Source organism: Oncorhynchus kisutch, linkage group LG17, assembly GCF_002021735.2.
Source record: "Oncorhynchus kisutch isolate 150728-3 linkage group LG17, Okis_V2, whole genome shotgun sequence".
Classification (NCBI taxonomy): Eukaryota; Metazoa; Chordata; class Actinopteri; order Salmoniformes; family Salmonidae; genus Oncorhynchus; species Oncorhynchus kisutch.
In genome coordinates, this window is record NC_034190.2 from 12,295,698 (window position 1) to 12,312,780 (window position 17,083).

A 17,083-nucleotide genomic window follows, 5' to 3' on the forward strand; every position below is an offset into this window, starting at 1 on the left:
TGTATACTGGAAACACAATCCAGCCCTCCTTCCCTGTTGATGACAGAAGTGTTGACAGAAGTGTTGAAACTTGTGGCAGCGTTCTTCAGGGAGCTGACAGGTCCTAATAGCAGTGTGAACACACACACACACACACACACACACACACACACACACACACACACACACACACACACACACACACACACACACACACACACACACACACACACACACACACACACATACACACACACACAGAACACACACACACACACATACACACACAAACACACACACACACACACACACTCTCTCTCTCTCTCTCTCTGTGAGTGTGTGTTCTCTCACTTCATGTCTCAGAGGGGCCATTTCATACTCTTCACATCTACAAATCTCCCCATTATCCTAGTGCCTCCAAAACGCTATCCTAGTACCTCCAAAACATTATCCTAGTGCCTCCAAAACAGAGCACGTTTACATTTTCAGCTCCAGGCTCAAAGGATCAACAGGGTTGCCTTTATAGCATAAACAAGGCTTTGGAGTTGTACTTTCAGGTTATTAGGTCACACTTTATTTGGATGGTTCAGGATCGTCCATCTGTAGATGCGCTACAGATGGTAATACTATCAATATGTTGATAAGCAACTGCTTGCTAAGGTTACATTAAGGGTTAGAATACGGGTTAGGGTTAGGGTAAGGGTTAAGGTTAGGGTTAGGGTTAGGGTTAGGGTTAGGGTTAGGGTAAGGGTTAGGGTTAGGGTTAGGGTTAGGGTTAGGGTTAGGGTAAGGGTTAGGGTTAGGGTTAGGGTTAGGGTTAGGGTTAGGGTAAGGGTTAGGGTTAGGGTTAGGGTAAGGGTTAGGGTTAGGGTAAGGGTTAGTAGATAGTTAGTTAAAAAGTTACAGTCTGTAGAGCGTCTACAGATGGACTATCCAAATAAAGTGTTGCCTAGGTTAATAGACATGGATCCACATTTCTGATCCACATGACAATAGACATGGATCCACATTTCTGATCCACATGACAATAGACATGGATCCACATTTCTGATCCACATGACAATAGACGTGGATCCACATTTCTGATCCACATGACAATAGACATGGATCCACATTTCTGATCCACATGACAATAGACATGGATCCACATTTCTGATCCACATGACAATAGACGTGGATCCACATTTCTGATCCACATGACAATAGACGTGGATCCACATTTCTGATTCACATGACAATAGACATGGATCCACATTTCTGATTCACATGACAATAGACATGGATCCACATTTCTGATTCACATGACAATAGACATGGATCCACATTTCTGATTCACATGACAATAGACATGGATCCACATTTCTGATTCACATGACAATAGACATGGATCCACATTTCTGATCCACATGACAATAGACATGGATCCACATTTCTGATCCACATGACAATAGACATGGATCCACATTTCTGATTCACATGACAATAGACATGGATCCACATTTCTGATTCACATGACAATAGACATGGATCCACATTTCTGATTCACATGACAATAGACATGGATCCACATTCTGATCACATACATGATCCATTCTGATCCACATGACAATAGACATGGATCCACATTTCTGATCCACATGACAATAGACATGGATCCACATTTCTGATCCACATGACAATAGACGTGGATCCACATTTCTGATTCACATGACAATAGACATGGATCCACATTTCTGATCCACATGACAATAGACATGGATCCACATTTCTGATCCACATGACAATAGACATGGATCCACATTTCTGATCCACATGACAATAGACGTGGATCCACATTTCTGATCCACATGACAATAGACATGGATCCACATTTCTGATTCACATGACAATAGACATGGATCCACATTTCTGATCCACATGACAATAGACATGGATCCTGTCGTAGCTGAATCAGAATTAGTTAGGTAACAGAAATATGATGTTTTATTTACTTTATACGTGTCATTAGAATGTCTTCTTTTGGACTATACTGTTGGCAGTTGCATTTTCCTTTCTTCTCTCGGGAAAAGTCACTTGGGGCCCCATTTAGTAATACAGGAAATTACCACGACAATCCACATTTCTGATTCACATGACAATAGACATGGATCCACATTTCTGATCCACATGACAATAGACATGGATCCACATTTCTGTAAATGTGCCAGATTTTGCCAGACGGTTAATTCTCTACATAGAGTATCCCTGAGATCATTCTGAAAGAAATGAACACACACATTAAATACCGTAGGTTTCACCTGTTCTTTGTTTGACTTTAGAGTATTGGCTCAAGGCTAGTCCTCAATATGAGTAGAGGAGGACCTGTTTTCTTCCCATTACAAAGGAAGACAATTAACAATTTAGGATATCCAAGACTCTTGAAAAAAACATTATTTCCCACTCCACCTCTTGAAAATAACATTATTCCCCCATTCCACACCTCCAACCCCCCTAAGCCTAGTCTTCTCTGTCAAAGCAGTGAGCAAGAAATCATATCAGTCACAACACACAGTACTGTGGCTTTATCTATTAGAAACATTGCATTGTGACACGACACAGCACTCATTATTGTAATTTGTCGTGGCCTTCACAAAGGGCTCCCCGTGATTCAGCTGGAATCTTCAAAGCTACAAAGAAGAGAATAAAGAGCTCAGAGAAACGGAGCGCAGCGCGAGGATATAATTCTTCTTGAACCCGGTGACTTTCGCGAAGCTGCGAAGCCAAGCACGTTTTTGATGTACACATTTGTTTAATTGAACAAGCGGCACGAACAAAGAGGAGATCAATTGTTGATTTTAATAAGACATTGTTCACGGGTCTCCTCATATTTAATTTGATGGCGGAATAGAGTGTAAAAAAGGAACGTGATAATTCCGTATTGCACCATTACACCGGGCCCTCCTGGGCTCAAACTAATTGGCACAGGATTAGTGTTGGAGAATCAGAAGACCTCGAGCGCTTCTTCTTCTCTCTCTCTCTCTCTCTCTCTCTCTGTCTCTGTCTCTCTCTCTCTCTCTCTCTCTCTCTCTCTCTCTCTCTCTCTCTCTCTCTCTCTCTCTCTCTCTCTCTCTCTCTCTCTCTCTCTCTCTGTCTCTGTCTCTCTCTCTCTCTCCCTCTCTCTCTCTCTCTCTCTCTCTCTCTCTCTCTCTCTCTCTCCCCCTCTCTCTCTCTCTCTCTCTCTCCCTCTGTCTCTCTCTCTGTCTCTCTCTCCCTCTCTCTCTCTCTCTCTCTCATCTTTCTCTCTCTTGCTCCTATCTTTCTCTCTCTCTCCCTCTCTCTCTCTCCCTATCTCTCTCTCTCTCTCTCCCCCTCTCTCTCTCCCTCTCTCTCGCTCTCTCTCTCTGTAGTTTTTCTCTTCCACTCTCTCTGTATGTCTCTTCACTTGTGTTGTAGCCCACCACATATGACCAGCTGAGGGATGAACAAACCATTTGTCCAACTTCCACCACATGCTCACAATTATTTATAAAAAATTCCTTCTGTTGTGACTAACAGGCCAACGCACAAAAACAATATTCAATGTATTCTACATGAATAATTGTTTAACAAAAAGCGTTAATATACTCTTGGAATTAAACAATGAGATTGATATTCTACAATGTAGGGTTAGGGTTGACCCCTCCTGTCTCAGCCTCCAGTATTTATGCTGCAGTAGTTTATGTGTCGGGGGGCTAGGGTCAGTTTGTTATATCTGGAGTACTTCTCCTGTCCTATCCGGTGTCCTGTGTGAATTTAAGTATGCTCTCTCTAATTCTCTCTTTCTTTCTCTCTCTCGGAGGACCTGAGCCCTAGGACCATGCCTCAGGACTACCTGACATGATGACTCCTTGCTGTCCCCAGTCCACCTGGCCGTGCTGCTGCTCCAGTTTCAACTGTTCTGCCTGTGATTATTATTATTTGACCATGCTGGTCATTTATGAACATTTGAACATCTTGGCCATGTTCTGTTATAATCTCCACCCGGCACAGCCAGAAGAGGACTGACCACCCCACATAGCCTGGTACTTCTCTAGGTTTCTTCCTAGTTTTTGGCCTTTCTAGGGAGTTTTTCCTAGCCACCGTGCTTCTACACCTGCATTGCTTGCTGTTTGGGGTTTTAGGCTGGGTTTCTGTACAGCACTTTGAGATATCAGCTGATGTACGAAGGGCTATATAAATACATTTGATTTTGATTTTGATGTGTGTGTGTGTGTGTGTGTGTGTGTGTGTGTGTGTGTGTGTGTGTGTGTGTGTGTGTGTGTGTGTGTGTGTGTGTGTGTGTGTGTGTGTGTGTGTGTGTGTGTGTGTGTGTGTGTGTGTGTGTGTGTCTGTGTTGGTAAGTAAAGAAATAAAACAACAGTAAAAAGACATTTGAAAAAAGAGTAGCAAGGCTGTATACAGACACCTGTTAGTCCGTCTTATTGAGGTAGTATGTACATGTAGGTATCATTAAAGTGACTATGCATATATGATGAATATATATGATGGCCAAGATGTTCAAATGTTCATAAATAACCAGCATGGTCGTATAATAATAAGGCAGAACAGTTGAAACTGGAGCAGCAGCACGGTCAGATGGACTGGGGACAGCAAGGAGTCATCATGTCAGGTAGTCCTGGGGCATGGTCCTAGGGCTCAGGTCCTCTGAGAGAGAGAGAAAAAAGAGAGAATTAGAGAGAGCATATGTGGGGTGGCCAGTCCTCTTCTGGCTGTGCCAGGTGGAGACCACAACAGAACATGGCCAAGATGCTCAAATGTTCATAAATGACCAGCATGTTCGAATAATAAGAAGGCAGAACAGTTGAAACTGGAGCAGCAGCACGGCCAGGTGGACTGGGGACAGCAAGGAGTCATCATGTCAGGTAATCCTGGGGCATGGTCCTAGGGCTCAGGTCCTCCGAGAGAGAGAAAGAAAGAGAGAAGGAGAGAATTAGAGAACTCACACTTAGATTCACACAGGACACCGAATAGGACAGGAGAAGTACTCCAGATATAATCAGGAGTACTGATACCTTTGCATTTACTCCATTACAGCCATTACAGCTGATGTGTGGGGTACAGAGATGTACATAGACAATGAATCACTGGTCACTTTAATCATGTTTACATACTGCTTTACTCATATCATAAGTATATACTGTATTCTATTGATTTGATGGTGTATCAATGCAACCAGTCACTACAAAGATACAGGTGTCCTTCCTAACTCAGAAGCCGTAGAGGAGGGAACCGCTCAGGGATTTCACCATTTGCATTTGTATTTATAAAGGATCCCCATTAGTTCCTGCCAAGGCAGCAGCTACTCTTCCTGGGGATTATTATGGATTCCCATTAGTTCCTGCCAAGGCAGCAGCTACTCTTCCTGGCATTTATTATGGATTCTCATTAGTTCCTGCCAAGGCAGCAGCTACTCTTCCTGGGGTTTATTATGGATCCCCATTAGCTCCTGCCAAGGCAGCAGCTACTCTTCCTGGGGTCCAGCAAAATGAAGGCAATTATACAATTAAAAAAACATTACAATAGATTCACAACAGATTTTAAAACACATTAAGTATGTGCCCTCAGGCCACTACTCCACTACCACATATCTACAACACTAAATCCATGTCTGTTTGTGTGTCTATTCACACTCTCCGCTGTTCCATAAGGTGTATTTGTATTCGTTTTTTAAATCACATTTTACTGCTTGCATCAGTTACTTGTGGAATGGAGTTTCATTTCGTCATAGCTCTATGTAATACTGTGCACCTACCATAGTATGTTCTGGACTTGGGGATTGAGAAGAGACCTCTGATGGCATGTCTTGTGGGGTATGGATGGGTGTCCGAGCTGTGTGCTAGTAGTTTAAACAGACAGCTCGGTGAATTCAACATGTCAATACAATATGAGGCCAATGGTGACTTTAAAACAGTTACAGAGTTTAATGGCTGTGATAGGAGAAAACTGAGGATGTATCGATGACATTGTAGTTACTCCACAATACTAACCTAATCGACAGAGTGAAAATAATTAATACAAATATATAATAAAAAGGAATACAAAATACAGAATACAAATATTCTAAAACATACATTCTGTTTCCAACAAGGCATATAAAGTAATACACTTTATGTCATGAATACAAAGTGTTATGTTCGGGGCAAATCCAATACAACACATTATTGCTTACCACTCTCCTTATTTTCAAGCATAATGGTGGCTGCATCATGTTATGGGTATGCTTGTCATTTTTAAGGACTAGGGAGTTCTTCAGGATAAAAAATAAACTGAATGGAGCTAAGCACAGGCAAAAACCTGGTTCTGTTTGCTTTCTACCAGTCACTGGGAGATAAATTCACATTTCAGCAGGACAATAACATAAAACACAAGGCCAAATCTACACTGGAGTTGCTTACCAAGAAGACAGTGAATGTTCCTGACTGGCTGAGTTACAGTTTTGCCGTAAATCTACTTGAAAATATGTGGTAATGATCTAGCAATGATCAACAAATAATAAATAATAATGGGCAAATGTTGCACAATCCAGGTGTGGAAAGCTCTTACAAAGTTACTCAGAAAGACTCACAGCTGTAATCACTGCCAAAGGTGCTTCTACAATGTATTGACTCAGGGGTGTGAATTATTATGTACATTTAATATTTCTGTATTTCATTTTCAATAAATTTGCAAACATTTCTCAAAACCTGTTTTCCCTTTGTCATTATGGGGTATTGTGATGTCATTATGGGGTATTGTGATGTCATTATGGGGTATTGTGATGTCATTATGGGGTATTGTGATGTCATTATGGGGTATTGTGTGTGAGAGAAAAAAATATATTTAATCCATCTTGAATTCAGGCTGTAACACAACAAAATGTGGAATAGGTCAGGGGGTATGAATACTTTCTGAAGGCACTGTGTATAATGAGAGAAAAGTCAATTTCCAAAAGACCCACCTTTAGTCAGCAGAGCACACACACGCGCACGCACACACACACGCACACTCTTAAAGACATGGCCTATTTTGAAATCCCTGCAAGTTCTCGAAACAGCTGTTTGCTGAGGGTCTGTAAGTATGAAGAAATATGCTTTTAATTATGTGACCACCTGGGGTGCCATGGATCTTACAAGCTCCTCTTGAAAACAGATGCAGACATTTTCCCTAATTACATCGGACAAATTGAGACAGTGTGTTCCCACATTACCCTGTCAAGAACTTGTGTTGTTGTCCGGAAATATATGTTGTTTATTATTCAGTCAACGTCACATTTGTCATCACTGTCATGATTAATCAGTAAGTAGAGGAAGCTACCAGTGGATGAAAACAGAACACAATTGTACCATGTAAAAAGGCATCAAACCTTTCAGCTGTTTATGATACAGGTGATTGTTGTAGGGGGTGAGCACTACATAGAAGAAGCGCCAGTATGGCAGCCATTATCATGGTAAATCAACATGAGGGTGACATAATAGTGTCTTTTACACTTTTAGATATTGAATGACAAATGCAATATTTCCTTCATAAGGCTGTTGGATATTAGAATTTTATATGATTTCCTGTGTCACTCACTCACTCACACCATCTGACAGACCCCTACAATTCCATCTGAATGCAGAGAGACGAAAATACATGAAAAGCTCAAGAGCAATAAAATAAATCACCCCCAACCGTAACATGAACTTACATTTCATGCCTCAAGTGGGGAAACGGAGCTTTCAATCATAAAATAATGTCCTCTATGGAGGGGCCTCTGAAAACCATGCAGCACTGCAGAGACTAACACTTCGTACTGTCTCTCCTAGTCCTATCCTCCAGACAGAACCATGGTCTCTCCTAGTCCTATCCTGTAGACAGAACCATAGTCTCTCCTAGTCCTATCCTCCAGACAGAACCATAGTCTCTCCTATCCTATCCTCCAGACAGAACCATAGTCTCTCCTAGTCCTATCCTCCAGACAGAACCATAGTCTCTCCTATCCTATCCTATCCTCCAGACAGAACCATGGTCTCTCCTATCCTATCCTCCAGACAGAACCATGGTCTCTCCTATCCTATCCTCCAGACAGAACCATGGTCTCTCCTATCCTATCCTCCAGACAGAACCATAGTCTCTCCTAGTCCTATCCTCCAGACAGAACCATGGTCTCTCCTATCCTATCCTCCAGACAGAACCATAGTCTCTCCTAGTCCTATCCTCCAGACAGAACCATGGTCTCTCCTATCCTATCCTCCAGACATAACCATAGTCTCTCCTATCCTATCCTCCAGACAGAACCATAGTCTCTCCTATCCTATCCTCCAGACAGAACCATGGTCTCTCCTATCCTATCCTCCAGACAGAACCATGGTCTCTCCTATCCTATCCTCCAGACAGAACCATAGTCTCTCCTAGTCCTATCCTCCAGACAGAACCATAATCTCTCCTAGTCCTATCCTCCAGACAGAACCATAGTCTCTCCTAGTCCTATCCTCCAGACAGAACCATAGTCTCTCCTATCCTATCCTCCAGACAGAACCATAGTCTCTCCTAGTCCTATCCTCCAGACAGAACCATAGTCTCTCCTAGTCCTATCCTCCAGACAGAACCATGGTCTCTCCTATCCTATCCTCCAGACAGAACCATAGTCTCTCCTAGTCCTATCCTCCAGACAGAACCATAGTCTCTCCTATCCTATCCTCCAGACAGAACCATAGTCTCTCCTATCCTATCCTCCAGACAGAACCATAGTCTCTCCTAGTCCTATCCTCCAGACAGAACCATAGTCTCTCCTAGTCCTATCCTCCAGACAGAACCATAGTCTCTCCTAGTCCTATCCTCCAGACAGAACCATGGTCTCTCCTATCCTATCCTCCAGACAGAACCATAGTCCCTCCTATCCTATCCTCCAGACAGAACCATAGTCTCTCCTATCCTCCAGACAGAACCATAGTCCCTCCTATCCTATCCTCCAGACAGAAGCATAGTCTCTCCTATCCTATCCTCCAGACATAACCATAGTCTCTCCTAGTCCTATCCTCCAGACAGACCCATAGTCTCTCCTATCCTATCCTCCAGACAGAACCATAGTCTCTCCTAGTCCTATCCTCCAGACAGAACCATAGTCTCTCCTATCCTATCCTCCAGACAGAACCATAGTCTCTCCTAGTCCTATCCTGCAGACAGAACCATAGTCTCTCCTATCCTATCCTCCAGACAGATCCATAGTCTCTCCTATCCTATCCTCCAGACAGAACCATAGTCTCTCCTATCCTATCCTCCAGACAGAACCATAGTCTCTCCTAGTCCTATCCTCCAGACAGAACCATAGTCTCTCCTATCCTATCCTCCAGACATAACCATAGTCTCTCCTAGTCCTATCCTCCAGACAGAACCATAGTCTCTCCTAGTCCTATCCTGCAGACAGAACCATAGTCTCTCCTAGTCCTATCCTCCAGACAGAACCATAGTCTCTCCTATCCTCCAGACAGAAATATAGTCTCTCCTAGTCCTATCCTCCAGACAGAACCATAGTCTCTCCTATCCTATCCTCCAGACAGAACCATAGTCTCTCCTAGTCCTATCCTCCAGTCAGAACCATAGTCTCTCCTAATCCAATCCTCCAGACAGAACCATAGTCTCTCCTATCCTATCCTATCCTGCAGACAGAACCATAGTCTCTCCTAGTCCTATCCTCCAGACAGAACCATAGTCTCTCCTAGTCCTATCCTCCAGACAGAACCATAGTCTCTCCTAGTCCTATCCTACAGACAGAACCATAGTCTCTCCTAGTCCTATCCTGCAGACAGAACCATAGTCTCTCCTAGTCCTATCCTCCAGACAGAACCATAGTCTCTCCTATCCTATCCTCCAGACAGAACCATAGTCTCTCCTAGTCCTATCCTATCCTCCAGACAGAACCATAATCTCTCCTAGTCCTATCCTCCAGACAGAACCATAGTCTCTCCTATCCTCCAGACAGAAATATAGTCTCTCCTAGTCCTATCCTCCAGACAGAACCATAGTCTCTCCTATCCTATCCTCCAGACAGAACCATAGTCTCTCCTAGTCCTATCCTCCAGACAGAACCATAGTCTCTCCTATCCTATCCTCCAGACATAACCATAGTCTCTCCTAGTCCTATCCTCCAGACAGAACCATAGTCTCTCCTAGTCCTATCCTCCAGACAGAACCATAGTCTCTCCTATCCTATCCTCCAGACATAACCATAGTCTCTCCTAGTCCTATCCTCCAGACAGACCCATAGTCTCTCCTATCCTATCCTCCAGACAGAACCATAGTCTCTCCTAGTCCTATCCTCCAGACAGAACCATAGTCTCTCCTATCCTATCCTCCAGACAGAACCATAGTCTCTCCTAGTCCTATCCTGCAGACAGAACCATAGTCTCTCCTATCCTATCCTCCAGACAGATCCATAGTCTCTCCTATCCTATCCTCCAGACAGAACCATAGTCTCTCCTATCCTATCCTCCAGACAGAACCATAGTCTCTCCTAGTCCTATCCTCCAGACAGAACCATAGTCTCTCCTATCCTATCCTCCAGACATAACCATAGTCTCTCCTAGTCCTATCCTCCAGACAGAACCATAGTCTCTCCTAGTCCTATCCTGCAGACAGAACCATAGTCTCTCCTAGTCCTATCCTCCAGGCAGAACCATAGTCTCTCCTATCCTATCCTCCAGACAGAACCATAGTCTCTCCTAGTCCTATCCTATCCTCCAGACAGAACCATAATCCCTCCTATCCTATCCTCCAGACAGAACCATAGTCTCTCCTATCCTCCAGACAGAACCATAGTCCCTCCTATCCTATCCTCCAGACAGAAGCATAGTCTCTCCTATCCTATCCTCCAGACATAACCATAGTCTCTCCTAGTCCTATCCTCCAGACAGAACCATAGTCTCTCCTATCCTATCCTATCCTGCAGACAGAACCATAGTCTCTCCTAGTCCTATCCTCCAGACAGAACCATAGTCTCTCCTAGTCCTATCCTCCAGACAGAACCATAGTCTCTCCTAGTCCTATCCTACAGACAGAACCATAGTCTCTCCTAGTCCTATCCTGCAGACAGAACCATAGTCTCTCCTAGTCCTATCCTCCAGACAGAACCATAGTCTCTCCTATCCTATCCTCCAGACAGAACCATAGTCTCTCCTAGTCCTATCCTATCCTCCAGACAGAACCATAATCTCTCCTAGTCCTATCCCCCAGACAGAACCATAGTCTCTCCTATCCTCCAGACAGAAATATAGTCTCTCCTAGTCCTATCCTCCAGACAGAACCATAGTCTCTCCTATCCTATCCTCCAGACAGAACCATAGTCTCTCCTAGTCCTATCCTCCAGTCAGAACCATAGTCTCTCCTAGTCCAATCCTCCAGACAGAACCATAGTCTCTCCTATCCTATCCTATCCTGCAGACAGAACCATAGTCTCTCCTAGTCCTATCCTCCAGACAGAACCATAGTCTCTCCTATCATATTCCTCCAGACAGAACCATAGTCTCTCCTATCCTATCCTCCAGACAGAACCACAATCTCTCCTAATCCTATCCTCCAGACAGACCCATAGTCTCTCCAAGTCCTATCCTCCAGACAGAACCATAGTCTCTCCTATCTTATCCTCCAGACAGAACCATAGTCTCTCCTAGTCCTATCCTCCAGACAGAACCATAGTCTCTCCCAGTCCTATCCTCCAGACAGAACCATAGTCTCTCCTATCCTCCAGTCAGAACCATAGTCTCTCCTATCCTCCAGACAGAACCATAGTCTCTCCTATCCTATCCTCCAGACAGAACCATAGTCTCTGGAGTATTAACTGCTATTTCTACACAGCAAACAAACTCTGCTGTGTGTGTGTGTGTGTGTGTGTGTGTGTGTGTGTGTGTGTGTGTGTGTGTGTGTGTGTGTGTGTGTGTGTGTGTGTGTGTGTGTGTGTGTGTGTGTGTGTGTGTGTGTGTGTGTGTCTTTGCAACCATACTGCCATCGAATCCTTGTAGATTCCCCCGTTATTATGTTAACAATAACCACTCAATTAATTATTGTTTACCCAAGTAATGATTTCCCTCCAGTCAGAGGAAACCCGCTGGTTCTTAAGGTTGAAGGTGTCTGATATGATAGATAGTTCTGCTCTGAAGAGAGAAGAAACATGGTAGTAAATACTGCACTGTCTGGCTGGCTTCCTTCCTGCTCCTGATTTAAATCTTCTCCTTTCTAGCTTTTCTATATCCAGCCAGTCATATCACAGGGTAAAATAGAACATGGTTGCTAGCACATGGACACAGGAGACAGAGAACAAGCTGTGACCCAAATAGCAAACTCGATAATCTCCTGAAACAGATTCAGCAAGTGGAGGAAGAGAAACTTCACTCAATAAGAATACTACAGGGATTGGTGCTGCTGCTGAGGATTGCGGCAACCACCAGCCAGCAGAACAACAGAACATACACGACCAGGGAGAAGGAGAACACAAAAGTGAAAGAAATCACCCAAGAATTTGAACAGATCAGAGTGTGTTATGGGAATTAGTTAGGTACTGGTGGTCTAAACCACAGAGGATGCTCTCTGTAAACAGGTCAATTATTGACCCTAGCATCCCCAATTTCACTACTCAATAGAAAAGTTTAAGTTGAGACTGAACTGAGAAACAAAACTCAGGAGACAAGGACTATGCATCTATTCATGGGATTACAACAGTATCTCGTAAAACTTTTGTGCATCAACAACACCCCCTACAAATCACATGATTATGACAAGGGTAGGGGAGGAGCCAAAACCTCCCACACACCCCAACCCAGCACAGAGTAAGACTCTATCATAACACGTACAGAACTAGATAAGCCAATGGGAACACCCCAATGAGGCCAAAAGCATCTGCTGGGGCTAAGGAGGTCCTGCTGGCTGGTGTGTGTAGCCCTCCATGCAGGTTCCCCAGGCAGACACACACGGAGCTGGATGGTGGTCTGGAGGAGAAAGACACTAACAAAGCCATCATCTCAACAGGAGTAAATATTTCTACACAGTCCCAACGCTAACCATAATATATATATATTATAACCATATATAATATAACCATAATATACTGGGGTACTTATAGATGTATTATATATTTTCTCTCTCCAATGAAGGGAAGAAGCCAGTAGATGTGTGCGAGAAGCCATGAAACTTAAATTATTTTATAAAGCGGATTTATTACTGTTTACTGCTTGTGGTTTTGATTACATACATAATACTGTACCAGCACATGCAATATCTCAACCTAGAACCACATTCAAAGACATACACCACCTCTTCAGATACGCATAAATGTTTATTACACATTAATATTTGTTATTACACATTGTTTGTTATTACACAATAATATTTATGTTATTACACATTCATGTTTGTTATTACACGTTCATGTTTGTTATTACACGTTCATGTTTGTTATTACACTTTCATGTTTGTTATTACACGTTCATGTTTGTTATTACACGTTCATGTTTGTTATTACACGTTCATGTTTGTTATTACACATTCATGTTTGTTAATACACGTTCATGTTTGTTATTACACGTTCATGTTTGTTATTACACGTTCATGTTTGTTATTACACATTCATGTTTGTTATTACACGTTAATGGTGTGACATTTAGCTCCAACAACCAAGGCATTCCTTGGAGACAAGTTCACCTTTGGAACAGAAAACAAAAGTATTTTTCCAAATGGACTTTTCCGGATGAATCAAGGGACATTTACTCTGGATGAACGTGTACCCAGTCATCTGTGGAATCTGATGTAAGCTCAACCGCTTTTCAACACTGAACGCCCTGTCCCTAAGGAGCGTGGGTTCTCCACTTCCCCACCGCCACTCTAAAACAATTTGAGGACACTCGTGATTAAGTGGTTCAACTAGCGTTTAATTACATATAGGAATGAGGGCTGATTTCTTGTTAATCAAAGCTCTATTAACGGCCAGTGAATCCCAATTCATGTCCAATACATCTTTAATAACAGATAAGGAGTTCTGGCTGCAAACCACTCTCAGGTTCTTTCCCCTCTCTTTTCCCTCCCATGTAATAATTGTGAAGGGTTGCATATTACCTACCATAACAGTGAACAATGAACTCTCTGATATAACCCTGATTCATGTAGGACAAAATGACACCTGCTGCTCCAGCTCTCCACTCAATGTCTCTGAAGAGCTCTAGCAGTCACTTTGGCTTCACAATATTCAGCACAGAGACAGTCACTTTGGCCTCATGTTAATCAACACAGAGACAGTCACTTTGGCCTCATGTTAATCAACACAGAGACAGTCACTTTGGCCTCATGTTAATCAACACAGAGACAGTCACTTTGGCCTCATGTTAATCAACACAGAGACAGTCACTTTGGCCTCATGTTAATCAGCACAGAGACAGTCACTTTGGCCTCATGTTAATCAACACAGAGACAGTCACTTTGGCCTCATGTTAATCAACACAGAGACAGTCACTTTGGCCTCATGTTAATCAACACAGAGACAGTCACTTTGGCCTCATGTTAATCAACACAGAGACAGTCACTTTGGCCTCATGTTAATCAACACAGAGACAGTCACTTTGGCCTCATGTTAATCAACACAGAGACAGTCACTTTGGCCTCATGTTAATCAACACAGAGACAGTCACTTTGGCCTCATGTTAATCAACACAGAGACAGTCACTTTGGCCTCATGTTAATCAACACAGAGACAGTCACTTTGGCCTCATGTTAATCAACACAGAGACAGTCACTTTGGCCTCATGTTAATCAACACAGAGACAGTCACTTTGGCCTCATGTTAATCTTCTTTGAACAGCTGATGTGTTGATTTAGACCTGGATGAATTAAAACAATAGACACAGTAGGAAATACTATTTCTTTAAACAGGCAACGGAACATGCACCTTTTTTACATCTATAGAGATACACAGAGTTGCTTTAAAGTTGTATTAGTTGTATGTACAGGATATGCATGGTATGTACAGGATATGCATGGTATGTACAGGATATGCATGGTATGTACAGGATATGCATGGTATGTACAGGATATTCATGGTATGTACAGGATATGCATGGTATGTACAGGATATGCATGGTATGTACAGGATATGCATGGTATGTACAGGATATGCATGGTATGTACAGGATATGCATGGTATGTACAGGATATGCATGGTATGTACAGGATATGTATGGTCCAACGAAATGCTTACTTGCAGGTTCTTTCTGGACAATGGAACAACAATAATAAATGATACATGATAAATGTTTCAATAGAAGTATAATACAGGAAGACACCATTTATAGTCCAATATTTAAAATTTTTGGGGAAGGTGGTATAGTGTTTTAAATTGTGCCATTTTTTGCAATAATAAGAGTTTGCTGGTAGCAGTTGTGATGTGTGTGTGTGTGTTTAACTAGAAGTCCCCACAAGAATAGTTAACAAACAAAAATTTGACCACACAACTCTGTGTGTGTGTGTGTGTGTGTGTGTGTGTGTGTGTGTGTGTGTGTGTGTGTGTGTGTGTGTGTGTGTGTGTGTGTGTGTGTGTGTGTGTGTGTGTGTGTGTGTGTGTGTGTGTGTGTGTGTGTGTGTGAGTGTGTGAGTGAGTGAGTGAGTGAGTGAGTGAGTGAGTGAGTGAGTGAGTGAGTGAGTGAGTGAGTGAGTGAGTGAGTGAGTGAGAGAGTGAGAGAGAGAGAGAGAGAAAGAGAGACAGAAAAGTGAATATGTGTAGAGAATCAGTGCAGGTGGTCAGTCCAGTTCAAGGGTTCAGCAGTCTGATGGCTTGTAGATAGAAACTGTCTCTGTTGGTATCAGACCTCATGGTTGGATACAGTCTACCTGACAGTCAGGAAGGGAATAGTTAATGGGGTGTGTGGGGTCCTTGATGATGCTGTGGGCCTTCCTCGGGCACTGTTTCAAGTAGATGTACTGGGCCATCTTCACCACCCGCTGGAGGGCCTTGCGGTCATGGACGGAGCAATTCCCGTACCAGGCCGTGATGTAACCGGTCAGGATGCTCTCGATGGTGCAGCAGTAGTATTTGGAGAGGACCTGGGATGGAATACCAGATTTCTTCAGCTGCATTGACAAGAGTGGTGGTGTTGTTGGTCCATGTCAAGTCCTCTTGATGTGGGCGCCAAGGAACTGAAAACCTCTGACTCCCTCTACTGCAGTCCCATTGATGTGGATTCACATGACAATGGACCTCATGGGAGCTTCCTCTTTAGCATACAAGATCATGGGCAAATTAGCTTGGCAGAGCGATGGTCTACCCACACACATCCTATCATCCATCCATCCATCCAATCCCACCCCTCCACACATAACCCCCTCCACCTCTCATCAATCTATCCTTCCACCCTTCCACCCCTCCATCCCTCTACCCCTCATCTCATCAGCCCATGTCCATCACCTCCCATCTCTCTGATGAGGCTGGCTACATGTGTCCATTAAGGGGGTTCGGTGTCAGAACTGGGTGGGTGGCAGGCAGAGAGGAACATCTAAACCATCGGTCACTTAGCTGTGGCTGGGGAGAAATGTCTCACACTGGTCAAATCAGTGACATTATCTGTGTTAGAGAGAGAGAGAGAGAGGGGTGAGTAAGGGAGAAAGATGTGTTAGAGAGCGAGAGACAGAGAGCAAGAGTTTTTTTTACAGTAGAAAGCACAGCCTTTCTACTGTGCTTCCCTCACTCTTTCCTTATCCCCCCTCTTTCTCCTTCCCTCTCACTCACTCAAACACACACACAGTGGCCTTTGCGGCCAACAGCTGAACTAGCTCCCAAATAACAAAGAGAAGTGGAGCACAGCGTTGGTGGGGGGGGCAACAAAAAAAAAGAGAGAGAGACCGAGACAGAGACAGAGAGACAGGAGAGAGAGAGAGAGAGAGAGAGAGAGAGAGAGTAGAACCGAGAGACAGAGAGAGAGAGAGTGAGAACCGAGAGAGAGAGAGAGACCGAGAGAGAGAGAGAGAGAGAGACCGAGAGAGAGAGAGACCGAGAGAGAGAGAGACCGAGAGAGAGAGACAGAGAGAGAGAGGACAGAGCAGAAGAGACAGAAAGAGACAGAGACCGAGAGAGACAGAGAGAGACAGAGAGAGA